Source organism: Protopterus annectens, chromosome 4.part1, assembly GCF_019279795.1.
Source record: "Protopterus annectens isolate FY-2018-M chromosome 4.part1, PAN1.0, whole genome shotgun sequence".
Taxonomy (NCBI): Eukaryota; Metazoa; Chordata; order Ceratodontiformes; family Protopteridae; genus Protopterus; species Protopterus annectens.
The window spans coordinates 824,103,093-824,124,549 of record NC_056734.1 but is presented as its reverse complement, the minus strand read 5'-3'; the positions used below and the strand labels follow the sequence as shown (position 1 = coordinate 824,124,549).

The 21,457-nt window shown below is 43.2% G+C and overlaps 1 protein-coding gene across 9 annotated transcripts in view; it reads left to right on the top strand.

Annotated features, from left to right (window-relative positions):
• Positions 1 to 21,457, top strand: part of GIGYF2 (GRB10 interacting GYF protein 2) — a 2,932,407-nt gene that overhangs the window by 216,311 nt on the left and 2,694,639 nt on the right. The gene's annotated exons all lie outside the window — the stretch shown is intronic.

Genomic DNA, 21,457 nt, shown 5'->3' with positions numbered 1-21,457 from the left:
CAGATCCTTAGAATGGTGGGGAAAAAAGGTATATACCTCGGCTACCTTATCCATGAGGGCCTTAAACTGTCAGTTTCATATGCTAAAATACCAACAGTTTCTGTTATCTCAATTGAAAAGTAAAATGTCACAACCTGAACAACCAGACATGAAGGAGTTGCAGGATTTGATGCATAGTGCAGAACAAGTGGGTAAACATACCTTACAATGTGGTTTTGATGCTCTAGAGGCCTCATGTAGAGCTGCTGTTACAGGCTCAGTCATACGTAGGCATGCCTGGCTCAAGGAACAAGCCTTGCCTGATCATGTCAAAGCTAAATTACTAGACGCCCCTCTTCAAAATGATGTACTATTTGGGGCAAATGCTGAGGAAGTATTACGGAAAATGGAGGAAAAGGCTAAATCAATGCAAACTGTGAAAGAATTTCTGCAGGTTCAACCCCCACGTTTTAGTAGAAATTGGCCTTCCAAAAACTGGTCCTTTTCTGCCACAGACAGACCCCAAAGAGGCAAATACAGGCGCCCGAGGGGCAGAGGACAAACACAAGGCTCGTACAGAGGCAGACAATGGCAAGCTCCTACACAAAGAGGTGGTGAGGACAACTCGCAATCTTTCAGAAAGCAAAACCAATGACTTCCCCTTTGCGTGCCAACCAGGTCTCAAATGGCAGCTCCCTTAGGAGGAAAGCTGGCACTATTCTCAAAAAATTGGCATATTGTCCCAAAGGACAAATGGATCCTGAACATTATAAACAGAGGCTACAAATTCCATTTTCATACCCTTCCAAAAATGAAAGGCATGCCAAACCTGCCACACAATCAAAGGGCAGAGGCACAAAAGCAAATTTCAGATCTTATAAACATGAAAGCAATTCAAGAGGTACCTACGCACGAACAAAGTCAAGGATTTTATTCCAGGCTATTTCTGGTGCCAAGGAAGGGCAAAGATTGGAGACCTATTTTGGATCTTTCCATCCTAAACACATTCCTACTCGTACCAAAATTCAAGATGCTCACTCTACAGCAACTTCTTCCCATGCTGAGCAAGGAGTCTTGGCTGGTAACACTGGACCTCAAGGAGGCATACCTGCATGTCCCAATCAGACAAAATTGCAGAAGATACCTCAGATTTCTTGCAGGTTCAACACATTATCAATTCTCTGCATTGCCCTTTGGTTTATCTACTGCGCCCAGAGTATTCACGAAATGCCTGGCATCAGTAATTGCCTTCTGCAGACTTCAAGGGATACAAATATAACCTTATTTGGAAGACTGCCTGATCCAAGCGGACAGCAAGCACATTCTTCTGAAACATCTGGCTTATGTAATAATGTTATTAAACTCTCTAAGATACACAGTCAACAAAGAGAAATCAAGACTAATACCCTCTCGGAAGATAATTTTCCTGGATGCCAATTTGGACACAAACACCCAGATGGCCTACCTCACGCCAGAGAAGCAGGGGCAACTAATTCAATATTTCAGAACACTAGCAAATTGCACCAGGCTGACTGCAAGGAAAATCCTGCAGGCTCTGTGATTCATGGCATCTTGCATCTTACTAACCCCATGTGTAAAGCTGCATATGAGAAAACTACAATGGTACCTAAAAAACATATGGTCTCAACACAGCCACAGTTTGGAAACAATGATACCACTAATTCCATGTCTGCAAAAGGAATTTCTGTGGTGGGCTCAAGCATGCCAAACAAACACAGGTCTTCCATTCAGCAGGCCTCAAGCAGATCAAGTCATCACAACAGACGCCTCGGACTATACCTAGGGGGTGCACATGACAGACCGGTGCATTCAGGGCAAATGGACCCAAAAAGAAAATCACCTTCACATCAGTCAAAAAGAAATGCTAGCAGTGATAAATGCTATTACAGCCTTCAAGGACCTTCTACAACCAGGTCAGCTATTGATAAGAACAGACAACACCACTGTTATGTGGTACATAAACAAGCAGGGAGGAACACATTCTTATCCCCTATGCAGACTGGCCATGTCACTTTGGAACACGGCCATGGACTTACAAATGGAACTACAAGCACAGTACTTGCCAGGCAAAGAAAACACGCTGGCAGACAACCTAAGCAGGAACATGACAGATCCACACAAATGGAAGTTGCATCCAAAAGTTTTTACAGAAATAATCCAAGAATGGGGAAGGCCAGACATAGATCTCTTTGCCTCCCACAAAAATCATCAATTGACAAAATTCTGCTCAAGGATCTTCCATCCAAAGGCCTGGAGAGTGGACGCTCTCTCTTTCAGTTGGACATCAATGACAGTTTATGCCTTCCCACCTCTTCCTCTGCTGTCAAAGTCTTATTGAAGACCAGACCAGACAGACCAAAGATGATCCTCATTGCTCCGGACTGGCCAAGGCAACACTGGTACCCACTACTAAGGAGCCTGACGCATTCTCCACCATGGACCCTGCCTCTAATCCCTCTTCTTCTGACTCAGCACAGCTTCAAAACTCTTCACAGTCAGCTGAAGACACTCAATCTAGCCGCATGGAAGATTCCTTAGCATCACAGCAGGCCCTGCTCTCCAAGGAGGTGCAGGATGTCATTTTGGAGGCCAGAAGGCCATCAACTAGAAAAGCTTACTCTGCAAAATGGAAACGTTTTTGTGTTTGGAATGAGGAAAAGGGCCAGTGCCCTGGAAAACTGAATTTGCCTCAAATACTACAATATTTGGCCGAGCTGCTAAGCAGTGGACTTTCGTTCTCCTCCATCAAAATCCATGCCTCGGCCATTTCTGCAGAATACAACACTGATCCACCTTTATTCTCTCACCCTCTATTAAGACAGTTCCTCAGAGGGGCTAAGAATTTAAGACCTCCAAGAAAACAACTAATACCTGCTTGGGATCTTAATTTCATTCTGGAAAAACTGACTTTGTCCCCTTTTGAACCAGCTGCCTCATCAGATTTACAATATTTGTCCTGGAAAACAGCTTTCCTTCTGGCTATCACTTCAGCTTGTAGAGTTTCAGAACTACAGGCTCTTATGGCTGTCCAGCCTTTCATCATCTTCCATCAGGACAGAGTTTCATTACGTACCAACTCGTCCTTTATGCCTAAAGTGGTATTCAGGGTAGCAGGGTAGCTTTAAATCAGGCCATACATTTACCTACTTTTTATCCTAATCCTCAAAACAAAGGGGAGAAATTACTGCATTCCTTGGACATCCACAGACAACTACATTATTATTTGGACAGAACAAAGCCTTTCAGAAAATCAGAACAGCTTTTTGTGGCTTATGCGGTAGGAGCTCAAGGAAAGTCAATATCCAAACAGACGATCTCAAAATGGATTGCCCACTGCATATGCTTTTGCTATTCCTTTCATGGCAAAACTGTACCTACAAGCATTAGAACTCATTCCACCAGGGCCACAGCCACCTCTGCAGCCTTCCTCAGAGGAGTTCCTACCAAGGATATTTTAGAAGCAGCCACTTAGAGTTCTGTGCATACCTTCTCTAAGCACTACAACCTACCATTATACTCCAAGTCTAGAGCAGGCTTTGCCACTGCAGTCTTGCAGGGCATTTTGGCTCCTCCTAGTGCCTACCACCCCTTTCTTAGCTTTGGGATTCTACCCATCTGTTATGACTGCAGCTGTATGCACGGTGAACATAGTACAGTTTTGTACCTACCATAAATGTAGATGTTAGAGTGCTAATACAGCTGCAGTCCAGGTTTCCCTCCCACCTTCCCCTCTAGGGGTATTCTTTTATGGTGTATTTGCTTGCAACTACTGTTTTTTGATTATATTGCATTGCATTATTACATTATTTTATGTATTGCCTTCCTTCTGGGGGCACCTGACATCTGGGGCAAGAAAGACTGAAGAAAATGGCGTTGGCTGGTTCTTTTATACCCCTGTCGCACTGACGTCAGGGAGGAGGCGACGACAGCCGACGCCGGACCTAGACTTTGGAATTTGGCCGACCGAGGACCCGCCTGACGGCAGGAGAACCCATTTGTTATGACTGCAGCTGTATTAGCACTCGAACATCTACATTTATGGTAGGTACAAAACTGTACTTTCCTTCTGTTGCCCCTTGCATTCATGTACCCCCCCCATAATTGTAGTTTTTTTGATCCTGATAGTTTTTTATTCTTTCCGATCTCCTTAAAGGGGGATATTCAGACATGTTGTTCAAATCACCTATCTCTTCTCTTTCATATATATCGTTGACCAACGGTTCATTCTGTCTCTTACCATAACTATCCTCCCCTCCATTCCCATAAAAAACATATCTAGGCTTGGGATAACTAACTTTGTCCTTATATTCTCTAATATCCCTTTCTAATTTCTTGCTCTTTCTAAAATATGCAGTTTCAATATTTTTTTTAATCTTGTATAAAATATCATAATATTGTCTTTTACCTTGTTCAACAGAAAATAATAAATCATCATTTAATTTCTGGTTTGTGGCCTCAATGTTTTTATGTTTAAAGATAGAGGCTATCCCACTGACCTTATTGAGAGGATGGAAGATGAAGTTAGGAAAAGTAGACTAGATAAATTTAAACCCATTATAGGTGTTAAAAGTGATTTAGGGGGGATAACACAGAAGAAGGATAATTATGAAGGGGTGAATAACTTTATAATGGATTATAATAATGATGCAGTTAAGATTTTAAAAAATATTAGAAGAAGAATAGAGGAGGTTTGGTGAAATTTCTGACCTTAAGGTGATTTTCGAGGAACCACTAAAATGCACATATCGAAAAGGTAGAAGCTTAAAAAATATGTTGGAAGGTAAAAAAAGAAATCAAAAAGGGCAGGGGACAAAAAGTAGGAACGTATAAATGTGGTAGGTGTTCCCAATGTCCGTATATTTATGGAAGAGATACTGTTTATGTAGTTAGCAGAGATAAAGTGATAGAATGTAAATTCTTTGCTAACTGTGAAACATGTGGAATAGTTTATTTAGGGATGTGTAATCAATGTGATGCATTTTATGTAGGTAAATCTGAAAGAAAATTAAAAAACAGAATTTATGAACATTATTATGAAATAAGGACAAAATGTATTAGTAATGCCTTTTATATGCATATTTTAAACGGTCAGGAAGCCAAATTTAGTTTTTTTGTACTGGAAGTAGTGGATAAAGATGTAAGGGGTGGGCCATGGGAGACCACCATTGAGTACAAGAACTATTATGGCAACTCCCACTAGAAGCAAATAAGTTTCCAGGCCTGAATGATGCAATTTCCTTGCTTCCTGTTTTAAAGTTAAGATCAGCTAAACTGTAAGTTTAGCGAGGTATATTGCATCATAGAATGCAATGAAGTTATGGAATATTTGTTTTAGATGTATTAGACGTATATTAATTGTATTACTTGACAGCATAATGATTCCTATGAAATATTTAGTTTAAATGTTTTTATGTAAGGCATTAGAAGAATGGTTCGTGTGGAATCAAATTTTGACAATAGGTGGTGTTATTTATGTGTTGATATGAAAGGATTTTTAATGATGTATGTTGATGGAATATATAAAGATTTTTAAGGTAATATTTCATTTTTAAAGAGTTAATTGAATTATTTAATTTTTATTGAAGGTGTTGATTGATTAAAATAAGTATGAAAAGCTGGGTATTATATGGGTATGCATCTCCATCTGAGGAAGTCATAGCAAACGAAAACGCATTGTAGCAGTGAATTGCGTTAATGTTCGAGTGAAATTGTGGGCTGAAAAGTCAGCTGTTTTGTGCTTAGCATGTTCGAGTGAAATTGTGGGCTGAAAAGTCATCTGTTTTGTGCTTATCGGAACTGTGGATGTTCAAGTGAAATTGTAGGCTGAAAAGTCATCTGTTTTGTGCTTATCGGAACTGTGGACTGTATAAGTTCCGGTGAGGTATGGTCTGTGAAGTTACGTTTATCCGTGTATTTGGAACTGTATTTGGAACTGTGGACTGAAAAGTCAACATTGCAATAAAGTACGTGCTGAATACGCTATTTTGGTACTTTTGCCTCTTTAGACTGCTTTTTGGTGCTTTGTTGATTTAATATTTGAGCAGTTTTTTTCCGTTTTTGTCTTTGTGGCTTTTAAATATTGTGTCCCAGGGATACAGATTTCACTTCCACACATAGCCAGCACCAAGCGGGTGGCCGGACCCACCCCCAAATCAATGGGCAGAAGCCCAAAGACAAGTACTTTCTCTCTTCAGCATGGGGGCTATTCATCTGGTACCAGAAGAGGAAAAGGGACAATGTTTCTACTCTGGACTTTTCCTGGTACCCAGAAAAGACAATTCATGGCGCCCTATCCTGGACCTGTCTATTCTAAACACCTTTTTGGAGATTCCAAAATTTAAAATGCTGACTCTTCACCAATTACTTCCTATGCTAGGCAAAGATGCCTGGTTGGCAACACTAGATTTAAAAGAAGCATACCTGCACATCCCAATCAGGGAATCTTGCAGAACATACCTACGCTTCAAAGCAGGCTACACACATTATCAGTTCTTTTCACTGCCCTTTAGCTTATATACTGCACCCAGGGTATTCACAAAGTGCCTAGCTCCAGTTATTGCTTTTTGCAGGCAAAGAAATATTCAAATATACCCTTAACTGGACGATTGTTTAATTTAGGCAGAAAGCCAGGACATACTTTTGAATCATCTTGCCTTTGTTCAAAGGGTTCTAACTTGTCTGGGGTACACCATAAACGAAAAGAAATCGCACCTGGTACCCTGTCAACAAATTATATTCCTGGGAGCAAGCATACAACTTACCAGATGGTTTTCCTCATGCCAGAGAAACAAATTCATTTTACAACCTACTTCAAAAAAGTGGCCACAAAAACCCTGCTATCTGCAAGACAAGTACTGCAAGCCATGGGGTTCATGGCTTCCTGCATTCTTCTAATTCCATATGCAAGACTGCATATGAGAAAACTACAGTGGTATCTAAAAAGCCTATGTTGTCAACATTCTCAGGATCTGGAAGCAATGATTCCTATCATACCTTGCCTACGCCTAGAGTTCCTTTGGTGGGCAGAGGCCTGTCACCAAAACAAGGGACTACCTTTCACACCACCCCCTGTCGCCCAGTCCTTTACAACAGACGCATCAGACTATGCATGGGAGCCTCACCTGGCAGGGAAGTGCATTCAGGTTAAATGGAACCCAAGTCAAATGCACCTGCATATCAATCAGAAATAAATGTTAGCTGTACAGAATGCTCTGACAGCTTTCAAGGACCAAATTCTTCCAGGACAACTAATGGTAAAGATGGACAACACCACTGTTATGTGGTACATAAACAAGCAGGGGGGTACACATTCTTACGCCCTCTGCAGACTAGCCATGGCATTGTGGAATACAGCCTTGAGCTACAAAGTGCACCTACAAGCTCAGTTTCTGTCAGGAAAATTAAATACACTGGCAGACGGACTAAGCAGAAACCTCATGGACCCACACGAGTGGAAGCTGGAACCAAGGATTTTCAACATGTTGATAAGCAAATGAGGGAGCCCAGATATATACCTTTTTGCCTCTGCTCAGAACTACCAATTGGACACATTTTGCACAAGGACTCCCCACAAACAAGCCTGGAAAGTGGATGCTCTGTCCTTCAGCTGGAAAAACCTATCAGTCTATGCCTTCCCTCCTCTGCCACTGCTCTCCAAAGTACTAATAAAAATCAAACAGGAAAAACCAAGGATTATTTTGATTGCTCCAGAGTGGCTGCGCCAACACTTGTACCCCCTCCTGTGCAGTGTGTCACGGTTATCTCCATGGCACCTTCCACAGACTCCTTCCCTGTTGTCTCAGCATGAGAACCAGATTCTGCACCCTCAGCTTCTGACACTGAACCTTGCAGGCTGGCTGATTACATAATCTCTCCTTTACCTTCCCTCAGTAATGCTGTGATGGACATCATTTTAGAGGCAAGGTGGCCTAGTACTAGAAAATCCTGTGCTGAAAAATGGAAAAGATTCTGTGCCTGGAACCAATCTCAAGGGATGAGCACAGCAGCGCCCAATTTACCTCAGATTTTACAATACTTAACTGAGATGCTTCACAAGGGTCTGACTTTTTCCTCCATTCAAATCCACGCCTCCGCCATTTCAGCTCATTGTAACACAGAACCTCCCCTCTTCGCTCATCCACTGCTCAAGTAGTTCCTCAGAGGGGCCAAAAATATGAGACCACGCAGGAGAGCTCCAACCCCAGCCTGGGACCTTTTCTTTGTTCTGGAGAAACTCACTTTACCTCCTTTCGAGCCAGCTGCTTCTGCAGACTTAAAATTTCTTTCTTGGAAAACAGGTTTCCTTTTAGCAGTCACTTCAGCTAGAAGGGTATCTGAATTACAGGCCCTTATGGCAGTGGAGCCTTTCATCATCTTTCATGCGGACAGGGTGTCCCTCAGAACCAATCCATCCTTCATGCCAAAGGTGGTATCCAGTGTGGCTCTTAAATCAGTTAATTCATTTGCCAACCTTCTTTCCCAATCCACAGAACAAAGGGGAACGGATACGGCATTCCTTAGATGTGCACAGACAACTTAGATTCTACTTGGGCAGGACTAAACCTCAAAGGAAATCTGAACAACTGCTGGTGGCATTTGCTGCAGGGGCAGAGGGGAAGGTTATTTCAAAACAAACCATTTCTAAGTGGATAGGCCATTGCATTAATTTCTGCTGTAAGCACCATGGAAAACCTATCCCCCAGGGGATCAGACCTCACTCCACCAGGGCTTGCATCTACCTCTACAGCCTTTCTCAGAGGCATCCCTACCAGGGACATCCTAGAGGCTGCTACCTGGAGTTCTGTACATACTTTCACCAAGCGTTATCATTTGCCAATTTTCTCTAAATACAGAGCTGGCTTTGCCACTGCAGTCTTGCAGGGCCTAATAGCTGGTCCTAATGCTATCTAAATTCTTCCTCCTAACCATAGCTTTGGGAATCTACCCAAATGTAATGACTGCAGCAGTGAAACACGAAGAACATAGTACAGTTGTGTACACTTACGATAAATGTAGATGATGTCCTTCAAGGATGCATCTGCAGTCATAACATATGGGTTGTCCTGCCTCAGGCAGCCCTTCGGTCGGCCGGATTCCAAAGTCTGGGTCTGGCCTCGGCTGATGTCGCACTTTCCCCGACGTCAGAGTGTCTGGGGTATAAAAGCATCAGCCGACGCCATTTTCCTCAGTCTTTCTTGCTGCGCAGTGCCCGAAGCAGAAGCTGTTCGCAAGTGCCGGTCGGTCAGATCCAGTGATTTCAGCTACCAAGACTTGAAAAGCTAAGTACCCCGTTGGGGACTCTTTCTTGCCTCAGCCGATGTCAGACAAAGTAAATAATTGTTTAACTTGTGGGAAACAAATACCTCATAAGGATTTCCATTCTTACTGCCTTCCTTGCTTAGGCCCAGACCACGACGTATCGGCCTGTTTAGCCTGTGCCTCCTTCAACTGACGAACTCTTAGACGTTGGTCGGAGTTCGCAGAGGAATTTTTTGGAGCCGCTTTTGCTTATAAAATGCTGTCGGAGACTCCGACTTCACATATGGCCAAAAAACGCAAGGAAAAGGACCGACACTCGCGGCCCGCGGTTTCAGCTGAAACCACGGCTAGGCCTACCACGAGTGTCTCTGTTTCGGCCGAAACCGAGTCCTGGGTTATTCCTTCTTCCGAAACCATGCTCCCGACCACCGAGGCCCCGGCTGAGTCGGCTTCAGAACTGCCTACCGAAGCTAGTGTTCAGGAATTGTCCGACACCTTACCTTTGGACATTTCTACCCCTGCACGTGGGGCAGCTAGGCCCCCAGCTTCTATGTCCATTAAGGCCTTTTCTAGGGCTAAAGCTGCCAAACTTTCTAAAGCTTTGCCTGCCAGATCTGCTCCCCAGAGGCCTTCCTCTAGTTCACAGATCCTCAGCCTTGCTGAGGACCTTATCTCCTTAATTAGGGGTTCACAACCTCACCCGGACAGGGCCTCTCAACCTCCTCCAGACAAAAGGCCCAGGACTGACCCCTCTGAACCACATTCCTCAGATGATTCCACGGATGGATCTGAGTTGTCAGACCACCAGGAAGGGCCTTACTCGCCTTATGAGGATTCAGATGCAGAGGAATCTATCCCCTCGGCCTCCCCTCCTGAAGAGTTTTCCTTTGGGGAGACTTTACACTCCATGAGAGAGCACTTTCAATGGCAAGGTCAGGATTTCTCTGATTCTAGAAAAAGATTAAGGACCTTTTTGCATTTGCCTCAGCATAGGCCCTTAGCTATACCTCCTGTTCTAAATGTAATTGATGATGTGTACAATGATGTCTGTACAGCCCCTGATACTCTTCCTCCGGCCCCTGCCAAACCTGACAGATATTACAGGGTCCCGGATTCTCATTTCCATCTGTATAAAGCCCATTCTGCAGACCCAGAAACTATTTCTCAGGGCCCTAAAGGGGTTGCAGCCGCTACTGCCAAAAATCCTCTACCCTCTGAAAGAGAGTCTAGAGCTTTAGAGAGATGGGGAAAGAAGGTGTATACATCTGCAACTCTTTCTGTCAGGGCATTAAACTGTCAATTCCATATGATACAGTACCAAGACTATTTGTTAGATGAACTGAATAAGAAACTTTCTTCTCCTGAACCCCTAGACCGTAAATCCCGTCAGGATTTGGTACATAACTCACAGCAGGTTAGTAATCATTTCTTAAAATGTGGCTATGATGCACTGGAGGCTTCATTTAGATCAGCTATGACTGGGGCAGTTATTCGTAGGCATGCCTGGCTGAAGGAGCAATCTTTGCCATACCATGTCAAAGCTAAACTCCTCGATGCTCCAATGGAGAAACAAAATTTATTTGGCTCCCCTGCTCAGGAGATTCTAAAAAAGGTCGAAGAAAAAGCAAAATCTGTGCAAACAGTTAAAGATTTCCTGCAAGTTCAACCACCGAGATTCAGTAGAAACTGGCCTACAAAGAATTGGTCCTTTCCAGACTCTGACAGAGCCCAGAGAGGCAGGAACAGGCGCTCTAGAGGCAGAGGTCAATCGAAGGGCTCCTACAGAGGCAGTCAGTGGCAGCCTGCCAACCAGAGGAGTAGTGCAACAGCTACAGCGACAACCACTACTACAGGACAGACTCAATGACTTGACTCTGATTCCGCCTACCAGGGATCACTTGGAAGCACCCTTGGGCGGAAAGCTGGCCTTATTCTCAAAAAACTGGCATTATATTACAAAGGATACATGGACATTGCAAATAATAGACAAAGGATACAGGTTTCATTTCCACACTTTGCCAAAAAGAAGAGGAATGCCAAACCTTCCACCAATTCAGAAGGCAGAGGCTTTAAGACAAATCAGCAATTTACTTCAGATGAAAGCTATAGAAAAGGTACCATGCTCAGAACAAGGCCAAGGATTTTACTCCAGACTATTCCTTGTACCAAGGAAAGAAAATCAATGGAGGCCTATTCTCGACCTGTCCGCTCTGAACACTTATCTCATTGTGCCAAAATTCAAAATGCTGACCCTACAGCAACTTCTTCCCATGCTGGGCAAGGAGTCTTGGCTGGTGACTCTAGATCTCAAGGAGGCATACCTGCACGTCCCTATCCGACCAAGCTGCAGAAGACACCTCAGATTTCTTGCAGGATCAGAGCATTATCAATTCTCAGCATTGCTTTTTGGCTTACCTACTGCGCCCAGAGTATTCACGAAATGCCTGGCATCAGTAATTGCACATTGCAGACTACAGGGAATTCAAATTTATCCATACCTGGACGATTGCCTAATACAAGCGGACAACAAGAAAAAATTGTTAAAGGACTTGGCCTATGCCATACACCTGTTACAGACCTTGGGATACACAGTCAACATCCAAAAGTCAAGACTAGTACCATCCCAAAGGATAACCTTTTTGGGTGCAGATCTGGACACACACACTCAAATGGCCTTTCTCACAGAAGAAAAGCAAAAACAACTTCCAGATTACTTCATGATTCTGACGAGACAAACTCAGCTTACTGCAAGGAAAATCCTGCAGGCCCTGGGTTACATGGCATCCTGCATAATTCTAATCCCACATGCCAGACTGCATATGAGGAAATTACAATGGTACCTAAGGAGTGTATGGTCTCAACACAGTCACAGTTTAGAAACCATGATGCCAATCATTCCATGCCTTCAAAAGGAATTCCTGTGGTGGGCTCAGGCCTGCCAGTCCAACAGAGGGTTGCCTTTCAGCAAACCAAGAACAAGGCAGACCATCACCACGGACGCCTCAGACCGAGGATGGGGAGCACACATGGAGGGCAAATGTATCCAAGGCCTATGGCCTCAAGGGCAGCTAAGCATGCACATAAACCGAAAGGAAATGCTGGCAGTGAGGCATGCAATCGAGGCGTTCAAACCCTTCCTCCAACAAGGGCATCTGTTAATAAGGACAGACAGCACCACGGTCATGTGGTACATAAACAAACAGGGAGGCACACATTCTTACCCTCTGTGCCGGATGGCTATGAATCTGTGGGATCTATGCCTGAATCTCAATATCCAACTACAGGCCCAATTCGTGCCAGGGAAAGAAAATGCACTGACAGACAGCTTAAGCAGAACTACTATGGATGCACACGAATGGATGCTGCACCCAGACATCTTCAAACTCATAACAAAGACATGGGGAATGCGGAGATAGATCTGTTTGCATCCCCATTCAACCATCAACTGAAGACATTCTGCTCAAGGACATACCACCCACAAGCTTGGAGGGTGGACTCTCTCTCTTTCAGCTGGAAAGCCCTAACAGTATATGCCTTCCCACCTCTCCCATTGATGTACAAGGTTCTACTGAAGATCAGGGAGGAACAGCCAAAAGGGATACTAATAGCTCCGAACTGGCCAAGACAACACTGGTATCCACTATTGAGAAGCATGTCTCAGACAAAATCATGGCCTCTCCCCCTATGGCCTCTTCTTCTAACGCAGAACAATTTCAAGACTCTGCATCCCAACTTGAAAACATTGCAGCTAACTGCCTGGAAAATTCTTTAAATCCCAATCAAACTGTTTTATCTCGGAGGGTGAAGGACATTATCCTGGAGGCTCGCAGGCCTTCCACAAGGAAGACATACTCCGCTAAATGGAAGAGATTTCTCATTTGGAGCACATCAAAGGGCACAGATGTCACAGTGGCAAACCTAGCGCATATCCTTGAATATTTAGCAGAATTGTTCCACAAGGGCCTGTCCTTTTCTTCCATTAAGATTCATGCTTCAGCAATTTCAGCAGAATACAATGTGGATCCACCTATCTTCTCACACCCTCTCCTCAGACAATTCCTGAGAGGAATCAAAAATGTTAAACCTCCAATAAGACCCCCTATACCTGCCTGGGATCTCAACTTTGTGCTGGAAAAACTGACACTACCTCCTTTTGAACCAGCAGCATCAGCGGATCTACAGTTTCTATCCTGGAAAACTGCATTCCTTCTGGCAATCACTTCAGCAAGAAGAGTATCTGAGTTACAAGCATTAATGGCAGTGCAACCTTTTCTAATTTTCCACCAGGACAGTGTCACTAAGAACCAATCCTACTTTCATGCCAAAGGTGGTATCCAGGGTATCCTTGAACCAAGCTATTCACTTGCCTACGTTCTTCCCCAATCCACAGAATAAAGGGGAAAAACTATTGCACACCCTGGATATACACAGACAACTACGCTACTACTTGGACAGAACAAAAACTAGCAGAAAAACTGACCAACTTTTTGTAGCATATGCAGCTGGGGTGCAAGGAAGAGCAATTTCCAAACAGACAATTTCAAAATGGATAGGAAATTGCATTCGCTTTTGCTACTCCTTTCATGGAAAGACAGTTCCTGAAAATATCAGGCCTCACTCCACAAGGGCCACGGCCACCACTACAGCCTTCCTACGGGGGGTGGCTACCAAGGACATTTTAGAAGCTGCTACTTGGAGCTCCGTGCATACATTTGCCAAGCATTACAATCTGCCTTTATACTCTAGATCCAGAGCAGGGTTTGCAACTGCAGTCCTGCAGGGGATCTTAACTACACCATCCTTTTCTTAGTACCTCCTCCCCCAGATTGGCTGTGGTATTCTACCCATATGTTATGACTGCAGATGCATCCTTGAAGGACATAGTACAGTTTTGTACCTACCATAAATGTAGATGTCCGATAGGTATGCATCTGCAGTCAGGATTACCCTCCCTCCTTCCCCTCTGTGGTATTCCTAGGGTGCTTACCCTCTTTAGCTAGCTGGGGGAATCTATTATGGTGTATTTGTTTGTTTATTCTTGTATATATTTTGCAAATGTTTGGAACTTTTCAGCATTTATCCAAATTTAGCCTTCCTAGAGTGCACCTGGCATCTGGGGCAAGAAAAACTGAGGAAAATGGCGTCGGCTGATGCTTTTATACCCCAGACGCTCTGACGTCGGGGAAAGTGCGACATCAGCCGAGGCCAGACCCAGACTTTGGAATCCGATCAAGGGCTGCCTGAGGCAGGACAACCCATATGTTATGACTGCAGATGCATACCTATCGGACATCTACATTTATGGTAGGTACAAAACTGTACTTTCTAGTGATATTCACTGTTGCAGTCCTGGTTACCCTCCCTCCAGCCCCCTAACTTTTTTTGGCTATACCTCTACTTTCCTTTACTATCCTTAAAAGCCTTTTTGGTGTATTTGCTTTTTTGTTGGAGGTATATCATTGTACTTTTATATTTAATTGCTTCTTATTAGGGGGGCACCTGACATCTGGGGCAAGAAAAACTGACATAATGGCATCGGCTGCATGTTTTATACCCCTGACGGCAAGGAAGAAGGGACAGCAACCGACACAGTACCCAAGAGTTTGTAAATCAGGCTGACTGAGGGCTACCTGCAAGCAGATAACCACATTTATGGTAAGTGTATACAACTGTACTTTACGGTGCTGAATTTGTCATTTGAACGTTGCCTAAAAAAAGGCACTATCGGGGTGCAAGAGCCTTAGTCAGTATCCATAACCCTAAGGGCGACAGGTGCAGGCCATCTCTGGCAAAGCAACATGGTCCGTTGATCATGTCATCCCAGGCAGACAGATACTGGATCCCCTTCGAATGACACCAGAAGCTTAGCCAGTTATTGAACTCAATCATATTGTCCTTGTACTGTGGTATCATTCTGGGTGATGGCAGGATGCTACTCAGGACTTGGGTCATACCTGCCTGGGCTACAAGATTGGAGAGCTCCTCCATGTCTCCTTTCAAGTTGTCCAGGGAGGTACGTCTCTGGTCATTCAGACCAACATGGACAATGACAGAATCATATTTGAACTTGTTGTGGAGTGACCTGAGTGTATGCGTTATGTGGCGGATCCTGGCACACGATAGGCAGCTTGACAGTAACTTTCTCCTTGTTTAGCCTGGTGAGTGGAATATCAGTGTGCCTGAGTATAGTCTCATCTATGACTAGTGTTGGGTATGCTGTTATGCCTTATGGGCTGTGGTTGGGAGGCACACTGAGTTTGTAGGCTGTGTGTCATTTGGGTTGTGTTGGGGGGGTGGAGGTTGCTTTAATTTCTGCTTTGGGGGTCTCTGTTGATTGGGCAGATTTTTATTGATAGCCTCTTTGAATGTAGGTGTGTGTCTTGTGTTTCTGTTTGTGTGTTTTGGTGGTGTAGGTTTAGAGGGACTGTGTGAGGAGTGTGGTGTAGTGCAAGTGTTTACCCTCTCCTCTTGACTGCCTAGGCCAGTCTTGGGTGAAGAGAGCTTTGCTTCCAGTTTGGCTATATAAGTGCATCTCTCCCAGGTTGTAGTGTTGGGTGGTAGAAGGAGAGGATTGTCTGTGTACATGAGGCAATTGCTGCATTGCCCCAAGATGCCCAGATTCATCAGGTAGACAGGAGAAAACGCCGGGAGCTGACCCATAGACGTGCATGGATAGGTGCGTATTCATTAAGTACTAAAAACTGTCTTCCTCTAGACAAGTGAGGAAAACTGAGTGCTGTAGTAATTTGTAGTTTATTTAGTGCTTACAATGAGTGCATGTCTGCCTCTGTCTCCCCCTTTGTCCTCCAAATTGGAGGTTAAATCTTTCCTTAAAGGCGTCCTTCACATTAGACCTCCCAGGAAACCTGTTCCACCTCCCTGAGACCCTAATTTTGTTCTGGAAAAGCTCACTGTGGCTCCTTTTGATCCTGCAGCAACAGCTACTGTGCAATATTGTACTTGGAAGACTGTACTTCTTGCTATTACTTCAGCAAGAAGAGTGTCTGAACCACAAGCCTTGATGGCATTTCCTGGTTTTCCATAAAGACAGGGTTTCTTTCTGTACCCAACCCTTCCTTTATACCCAAGGTTGTGAGTTTGTTGTTGTTTAATCAGTCCATTAACTTGCCCACCTTTTTTCCCTCTCCACAGTCTTCCAGTGAGGATCCTGCACACCTTAGATGTGCACAGACAACTTATTTATCTGGACAAAACTAAAGCTATCCGGAAATGTGATCAGTTTTTTGTCTTTTCATCTCTGGGAAGGTCTCCTTTCAAGCAGGCTATTTCTATTTGGATTTCTAAAGCAATTTCCTTTTGTTGTGTTTTTCATGGTAAGAGCCTGCCTTCTTCCTTTAAGTTTTGCTGTGCTAGGTATGGAGCCTTCCTTTGGTGCTTTTTTTCAAAGGTTTGGATAGTACTACAATTTGAGAAGCAGCTGCTTGGACTATTGTACATACTTTTACTTAACATTACAAATTGGATGGCATTTCCAGGTCCAGAGCAGGTTTTGCAGGAGCCATTCGTCATGGCTTTGTAGAGAACCTCTGCTCTTTCCTGCTCTTTTTTTTTCCTCTTGAGCTGTGGTACTCTTCCTCATGTAAAGAATACTGCAACATAGGAATAAAGGGACATAGAATAGTTGTGTAAAATCTTACGATGATGCAGTTTTCTGTCCCTCCCACCTTCCCTCAGGTTCTTGTTCTTTCTTTGGATGTGTTTCCTCCTTTTGCACCTTAGGCTGACTTCCTAGAGCATTTAGTTGTGAGGAATGGTACATGTGGATGTTACTTTTATGACCGACGCCAGCCTTGGGGCTACATGCAACGTCCCACAATACCTATCAATGGTAAAAGGCTTTTGTATACTGACCGGATGTTGGGATAGTTTATGGCAGGGAATCCCTCTAAAAATACTACAGCATGGAAGAGAAAGGACATCGATGGTTATGGTAAGATTTTACACAGCTATTCTTTCCACGAGTTTCCTTTAGCACTAATGCATCCTTTATTTCTATGGTGGCATGCAAACTTAATTTAAATCAGTCACTACATTTACTTGTGTTTTCTTCCAAGGTATTCAAACAAGGGAGTATACTTGATGCATATTTTAGATGTGTGCAAGCAGTTCAGATTGTGTATCCACAGAACAAAAGAATTTAGAAATGTTTATTTTTTTCTAAACCAAAGTTGGGAAAGGCAGATATTCAAGTTATTCTCTCCAGACGTATGTATATATCTCTCTCGTTTTTATATAGATATATATATATATATATATATATATATATATCTATATGTATATATAATGTGTATATGTATGTGTGTATATATATATATATATATATATATATATATATAATGTGTATATGTATGTGTGTATAGTTCCCCTTCACAAGATCGAATGGATGGAAGCTCGAAATTCATAATCTCGAGACCAGAATCTCGAACTTCCCTTCACTCGGAATTGTGAATGGAAGCCTTAGGTTTAAAAAAATAAAAAGTTAACTTACCTTTTTGCAGGGGGCCAGGTCCCCTGTACCCTAGCAGTTTAAATGTGCATGTTCCGTGACTGCACTATAGCGGAGGAATGGAAAATCTTCCGTTTTGCGCTTAACGCATATAGCGCGGAATGGGAGATTTCCCTTTCCTTCACTATAGTGCAATCTCAGAGTTGGTATATTTACGTAGGGGGGGGGGGTGTGGGGGCACAGCCATCGACGTGGGGGCTGCAGGGGGGCAAAGCCCCCCCCCCGCGAAAACATTTGAAAGGTGCTAATTTTTTTTTGTCCCTTTCATATGTTCGAGTTTCTGCTTTCAAGTTTAGAGAAATTCGATCATATGAAGTGGAGCCATATACATACATACATATACACACACACATATATATACACACATACATATGCACATACATTTTATATGTAGAAGAAGCTGTATATACACACACGTTTGTATGTGTGTATGTATATGTATGTGTATATATATATATATATATATATATATATATATATATATATATATATATGTGTGTGTGTGTGATGTACACATGCATATACATATGTACAGAGAGAGAGAGACACACTATATATATATATATATATATATATATATATATATATATATATATAGATATATATATATATATATATATATAAATAAAATGTTTTGCATCGTTGGCTGCTGAAGGAAGTCTGTGCTAAAGATATTGTTTCTAATGTTTCTCAGGTGTCTAAACATGCTTTAAGAAGCCCCTGTAAGTGCTGATATTACTTTTAGAAATGCAGTGAAGTTTGTGATAACAGTGAGGTATGCTTGGTTGCATGGTCAGGACTTCTCTGATGAGTTAAAAAAATGAGATTAAGAATGCTTCACTTGATTCTGATTGTATGTTTGGTACAGCAGCTAAATAAGGTACTTAAAAACTGAGATGAGAGAGGTAAACTTGATGATCTGATGTCACTTTTCATTCATTCCTCAGCCATTGCTTTCGGATCTGGTCCTTGGATCTGAATCTGCTGTTACTAAAGCTTGTGGCCACCAAATTACTCTTGTGCTCATTTTCCCATAATGCACCAACCCTAACACTCCCCAGATCTCGTTTGCCGCTTTAGCTTGAAGACGAGGTTGTCTTTAGCTCTCAAGTTAGGTAGCTTTTTTGAATGCAGACAAGTAATTTTTTTTTTAATAATTCTTTCATTTATATTGTTCGTTCTTTAAACCTCCCTTTCTACATTTAAGTGTATCTGTGTTGTCATTGTTGGTATTTCTTTTATACCTTTTTTAAGGGTAATCATCCTACCATTGCTTGTATTTTCTTTAAAAAGACAATGTTTGTTTTTGTTATTAGCATAAGAAAATGTCTGAGAAAACTGTCTTGGGGTTTAAAAAATGTACAGAATGCGGACATAAAATTCCACTTTCTGACTCTGTTCATTGTATTGTTTAGGCTCCCATCACCTAAATGTTAAATACAAGATTTGTCAGGGATTTAATCCTATGATTTGCTTGACAGAAGAATAAATTAATATTATAAGGATTACTTCCTTCTTCCTTTTCTTAAGTGTTATCTGGGCTCAACCCAGCCCCCCTAAACACAAGGCAAAAGAGCTTTCTGGATCCTGTACACCATCCTCTGAATCTACCACTAAACCACTGAGGAAAAAAAACGAGAACTCCGAGCCGAAAGGAGATGTTCTTCATACCACATTGCTGCAGTCCTAACACTTGGGTAGTCCGCTGTCCCAGTCGGCCCGAATACCAAAGTATATGGCTGACGTCGGTCAAGGCGCATTAGTCTGATGTCAGGACGTCAGGGTACAAATGCGCATGACCGACGTCATATCCTCAGTCTTTTTTGCCGCATGGTCCGATGCAGAAGCAGTTTTGCAAGTGCAGGTTGGCGTTCTGAGATTTTCCGAAGTCGGAGTTTCAGACCGAATCCAAGTTGGCTAAGTACCCGTTGGGGATTATTTTGTTTTTTTCTTGCCTCAGTATTTTGCCGGATGTCAGAAAAAGTGAATAACTGTATTTCTTGTGGGAAACAGATACCTCATAGGGATTACCATACCTTGTGTATACCTTGCTTAGGGCCTGAGCACGACGTTGTTGGCTGTCGCCTTGTGCTAGATTTAACAAACGCACTATAAAGAGAAGATTAGATTGTGCCAGGTTAGTTTTGGGAAGCGGTGTAATTATAAAATGCCGCCGGATGCTCCGACGCCCGCTTCGCCAAAAAGCGCAAGGACAAAACAGCAAAGCCTAGGCTGGAAGAACCGTCCGCCCCGGACGCCGGTTCTTTAGAGGGCTCGGTGGCGCCAGGGGTTCAGCCAGAAATTTCTTTGGAATCCCAGGAGAGACTTTATTACTGCAAGATGTGACCTCTCAGGAGGTAGGCCAGGCGGAAGGGGCTTCTCAGGTAGCTGTTCTTCCCTCCCTTCCTAAGGTGGTTAGGCCCTCCCTGCTGTTTCCAAGGCTTCTCCCAGGGCAGGCCAGGTTTTGTTTCAGGAGTTACCCCTAGTTCTTCAGGGTCTGTACCTAAGAAGCATATGCTTAAGATGGCAGAAGATTTGATTACAATGATTAGAGGTTCTATGCCCCCTCCTGATAAGAGGCCTAGGGTGGAACCTGAGCTTGGGGGTTTTGAGCAGTGTTCGGATGCTTCTGAGTCTTCGGCTGAAGACTTGCAGGAGTATTCCCTTACTCTGATTCTGATGTAGATGATTCTACTCCTTCTGCTTCTCCTCCTGAGGATTTTTCATTTTCAGAGACTCTTCATTCCATGAGGGAACATTTTAAATGGGAAGGTCAGGATTTCTCTGATTCCAGGAAAAGGCTTAGGGAATTTTTGTTTCTACCCCAGCATAGGCCTTTAGCTATACCTCCTGTTCTAGATGTGGTAGAGGATGTTTTTGCAGAGGCTTCTCTGAACCCTGACTCTTTGCCTCCTGCTCCAGTTAAACCGGATAGATATTATAGGGTGCCTGAAGCTCATAAGTAACTTTTTAAGAGTCCTAGGGCAGACCCAGAAACTGTTTCACAGGGGCCTAAAGGTGTTAAGGCTTCTGTTGTTAAAAATCCTGTTCCTCCAGATAAAGAGGCTAGGGCTTTGGATAGATGGGGAAAGAAAGTGTATACTTCTTCCACTTTGGCCATGAGAGCTTTGAATTGCCAGTTTCACATGTTGAAATACCAAAATTATCTCCTTTCACAATTAAAGTCTAAGGTAGATGCTTTGGCGGAAGGTATTGAGTGTAAAGAGTTGCAGGATTTAGTTAATGTTTCTGAACAGGTGGGTAAGCATTCTTTGCAATGTGGTTTTGATGCTGTGCAGGCCTCTTCGAGGGTGGCTGCCACTGGTTCGGTTCTTCGCAGGCACGCCTGGTTGAGGGATCAGAATTTAGCTGAGCATGTGAAAACAAGGATTTTAGATGCTCCTTTGCAATCTGATGTGTTGTTTGGTTCGCCTGTGGAAGCAGTTCTAAAGAAAATGGAAGACAAGGCTAAGTCTATGCAGACTGTTAAGGACTTTTGCAGGTTCAGCCTCCAAGTTTAGTAGAAATTGGCCTACCAAGGGGTGGACATATCCTGCTTATGATTCCCAGTCTAGGGGTAGGTCTAGACGTGGTAGAGGCAGAGCTCAAGGTTCTTTTAGGCCTAGAACAGGAGTTCACCTGCTCAGTCTTCTGGTGAGGGCAGGGGTCAGT